At 44.8% G+C, this 4,031-nt stretch overlaps 2 long non-coding RNA genes across 2 annotated transcripts; both read right to left on the bottom strand.

Moving 5' to 3' along the window:
• Positions 1 to 317: 317 nt before the first annotated feature.
• On the bottom strand, positions 318 to 1,138 carry LOC135806954 (uncharacterized). The gene is made up of 3 exons (XR_010551371.1): positions 1,036 to 1,138; positions 750 to 807; positions 318 to 439 (listed from the first exon to the last, which is right to left on the bottom strand). It is a non-coding gene; the product is annotated as an uncharacterized LOC135806954 (long non-coding RNA).
• Positions 1,139 to 1,483: 345 nt separating this feature from the next.
• On the bottom strand, positions 1,484 to 2,222 carry LOC135806953 (uncharacterized). The gene is made up of 3 exons (XR_010551370.1): positions 2,163 to 2,222; positions 1,796 to 1,853; positions 1,484 to 1,541 (listed from the first exon to the last, which is right to left on the bottom strand). It is a non-coding gene; the product is annotated as an uncharacterized LOC135806953 (long non-coding RNA).
• Positions 2,223 to 4,031: the final 1,809 nt, after the last annotated feature.

Raw genomic sequence — 4,031 nt, 5'->3', positions numbered from 1 at the left:
GCGACAATTTCTCACCTTTCTGCCCGTTCGAAGCTCAAAAACTGACCATAGCCACCCTGATCTTGTTGTTTGGCTGGACATAGGGAAGTGCACCAAGAAAAAATTCCACATTTCAATAAACAACTCGCCCAGGGCTGCTCAAAGCTGATATCAAACTATCTCGAAGTTTTGGGCCTTTTTGCCTGTGATTCTTCACTTTGCGACTAAACTATTCACAGCAGTGCCAAATTTTAGGCGTCACTGAATGCGGGTGCCAGCGGCCTACAAGCAAACCAAAAATCAAATCAATGCGACCACTCACATCACAGCTGGGTCATGTTATAGAGAGGTACGTTGAAAGTGACACGTGGGCACAAATGGGCAAAAAGCGACAATTTGTCACCTTTCTGCCCGTTCGAAGCTCAAGAACTGACCATAGGCCCCTGATCTTGTTCTTTGGCTGGACATAGGGAAGTGCACCAAGAAAAAATTCCACATTTCAATAAACAACTCGCAACAGGGCTGCTCAAAGCTGATATCAAACTATCTCGAAGTTTTGGGCCTTTTTGCCCGTGATTCTTCACTTTGCGACTAAACTATTCACAGCAGTGCCAAATTTTAGACGTCACTGAATGCGGGCGCCGGCGGCCTACAAGCAAACCAAAACTCAAAACAATGCGACAACTCACATCACAGCTGGGTCATGTTATAGAGAGGTACGTTGAAAGTGACACGTGGGCACAAATGGGCAAAATGCGACAATTTCTCACCTTTCTGCCCGTTCGAAGCTGAAGAACTGACCATAGCCACCCTGACCTTGTTGTTTGGCTGGACATAGGGAAGTGCACCAAGAAAAAATTCCACATTTCAATAAACAACTCGCCCAGGGCTGCTCAAAGCTGATATCAAACTATCTCGAAGTTTTGGGCCTTTTTGCCCGTGATTCTTCACTTTGCGACTAAACTATTCACAGCAGTGCCAAATTTTAGGCGTCACTGGATGCGGGTGCCAGCGGCCTACAAGCAAACCAAAAATAAAATCAATGCGACCACTCACATCACAGCTGAGTCATGTTATAGAGAGGTACGTTGAAAGTGACACGTGGGCACAAATGGACAAAAAGCGACAATTTGTCACCTTTCTGCCCGTTCGAAGCTCAAGAACTGACCATAGCCACCCTGATTTTGTTGTTTGGCTGGACATAGGGAAGTGCACCAAGAAAAAATTCCACATTTCAATAAACAACTCGCCCAGGGCTGCTCAAAGCTGATATTAAACTATCTCGAAGTTTTGGGCCATTTTGCCCGTGATTCTTCACTTTGCGACTAAACTATTCACAGCAGTGCCAAATTTTAGACGTCACTGAATGCGGGTGCCGGCGGCCTACAAGCAAACCAAAAATCAAATCAATGCGACCACTCACATCACAGCTGGGTCATGTTATAGAGAGGTACGTTGAAAGTGACACGTGGGCAGAAATGGGCAAAATGCGACAATTTCTCACCTTTCTGCCCGTTCGAAGCTGAAGAACTGCCCATAGCCACCCTGATCTTGTGGTTTGGCTGGACATAGGGAAGTTAACCAAGACAAAATTCCACATTTCAATAAACAACTCGCAACAGGGCTGCTCAAAGCTGATATCAAACTATCTCGAAGTTTTGGGCCTTTTTGCCCGTGATTCTTCACTTTGCGACTAATCTATTCACAGCAGTGCCAAATTTTAGGCGTCACTCACATCACAACTGGGTCATGTTGTAGAGAGGTACGTTGAAAGTGACACGTGGGCACTAATGGGCAAAAAGCGACAATTTCTCACCTTTCTGCCCGTTCGAAGCTCATGAACTGACCATAGGCACCCTGATCTTGTTGTTTGGCTGGACATAGGGAAGTGAACCAAGAAAAAATTCCACATTTCAATAAACAACTCGCCCAGGGCTGCTCAAAGCTGATATCAAACTATCTCGAAGTTTTGGGCCTTTTTGCCTGTGATCCTTCACTTTGCGACTAATCTATTCACAGCAGTGTCAAATTTTCGTAATCACTGAATGCAGGTGCCAACGGCCTACAAGCAAACAACAAATCAAATCAATGCGACTACTCACATCACAGCTGGGTCATGTTATAGAGAGGTACGTTGAAAGTGACACTTGGGCACAATTGGGCGAAAAGCGACAATTTCTCACCTTTCTGCCCGTTCAAAGCTCATGAACTGACCATAGCCACCCTGATCTTGTTGTTTGGCTGGATATAGGGAAGTGCACAAAGAAAAAATTCCACATTTCAATAAACAACTCGCCCAGGGCTGCTCAAAGCTGATATCAAACTATCTCGATGTTTTGGGCCTTTTTGCCCGTGATTCTTCACTTTGCGACTAATCTATTCACAGCAGTGCCAAATTTTCGCCGTCACTGAATGCGGGTGCCAGCGGCCTACAAGCAAACCAAAAATGAAACCAAAGCGACCACTGAAAATACAGCTGGGTCATGTTATAGAGAGGTACGTTGAAATTGAAAGGTCAGCACAAATGGTCAAAATCCGACATATTCTAACCTTTCTGCCCGTTCGCAGCTCAGAAAATGACAATGACCATCCTCATCTCGTTGTGTAGCTGGACATAGAAAATAGCACCATGAAAAAGAGCCACATTTCTCTAAAGAACTCACCCAGGGCTGCTGAAAGCTGAAAAAGAACCTATGTAGAAGTTTGGGGCTTTTTACTCGTGAATCTTCACTTTGCGACTAAACAATTCCCAGCAGTGCCAAATTTTCTGGGTCACTGAATGCAGGTGCCAGCGCCCTACAAGCACACCAAAAATGTAACCAATGCGACCACTGAAAATACAGCTGGGTCATGTTCGCAGCTCAGAAAATGACAATGACCATCCTCATCTCGTTGTGTAGCTGGAAATAGAAAATAGCACCATGAAAAAGAGCCACATTTCTCTAAAGAACTCACCCAGGGCTGCTGAAATTTTTGAGCTGCGAACTGGCAGAAAGGTGAGAAAATGTCGGATTTTGACCATTTGTGCTGACCTTTCAATTTCAACGTACCTCTCTGTAACATGACCCAGCTGTAATGTCAGCGGTCGCATTGGTTTCATTTTTGGTTTGCTTGTAGGGCGCTGGCACCCGCATTCAGTGACCTAGAAAATTTGGCACTGCTGTGAACAGTTTAGTCGCAAAGTGAAGATTCACGGGTAAAAAGCCCCAAACTTCTAGATAGGTTCTTTTTCAGCTTTCAGCAGCCCTGGGCGAGTTCTTTAGAGAAATGTGACTCTTTTTCATGGTGCTCTTGTCTATGTCCAGCTACCCAACAATATGAGGATGGTCATTGTCATTTTCTAAGCTGCGAACGGGCAGAAAGGTGAGAAAATGTCGGATTATGACCATTTGTGCTGACCTTTCAATTTCAGCGTACCTCTCTATAACATGACCCAGCTGAAATTTCAGTGGTCGCATTGGTTTCATTTTTGGTTTGCTTGTAGGGCGCTGCCACCCGCATTCCGTAACCCAGAAAATTTGGCACTGTTGTGAATAGTTTAGTCGCAAAGTGAAGATTCACGGGTAAAGAGCCCCAAACTTCTAGATAGGTTCTTTTTCAGCTTTCAGCAGCCCTGGGAAGGTTCTTAAGAGGATTGTAACTCTTTTTCATGGTGCTCTTGTCAATGTCCAGCTAACCAACGAGATGAGGATGGTCATTGTCATTTTCTAAGCTGCGAAAGGGCAGAAAGGTGAGAAAATGTCGGATTTTGACCATTTGTGCTGACCTTCCAATTTCAACGTACCTCTCTATAACATGACCCAGCTGTAATGTCAGCGGTCGCATTGGTTTCATTTTTGGGTTGCTTGTAGGGCGCTGGCAGCCACAATCATTGACCAAGAAAATTTGGCACTGCTGTGAATAGTTAAGTCGCAAAGTGAAGATTCACGGGTAAAAAGCCCCAAACTTCTAGATAGGTTCTTTTTCAGAGGTCAGCACAAATGGTCAAAATCCGACATTTTCTCACCTTTCTGCGCTTTCGCAGCTTAGAAAATGACAATGACCATCCTCAT

Source organism: Sycon ciliatum, chromosome 1, assembly GCF_964019385.1.
Source record: "Sycon ciliatum chromosome 1, ocSycCili1.1, whole genome shotgun sequence".
NCBI lineage: Eukaryota > Metazoa > Porifera > Calcarea > Leucosolenida > Sycettidae > Sycon > Sycon ciliatum.
Note: the sequence above shows the minus strand (reverse complement) of the source record. Positions and strands in the feature narration are given on the sequence as shown.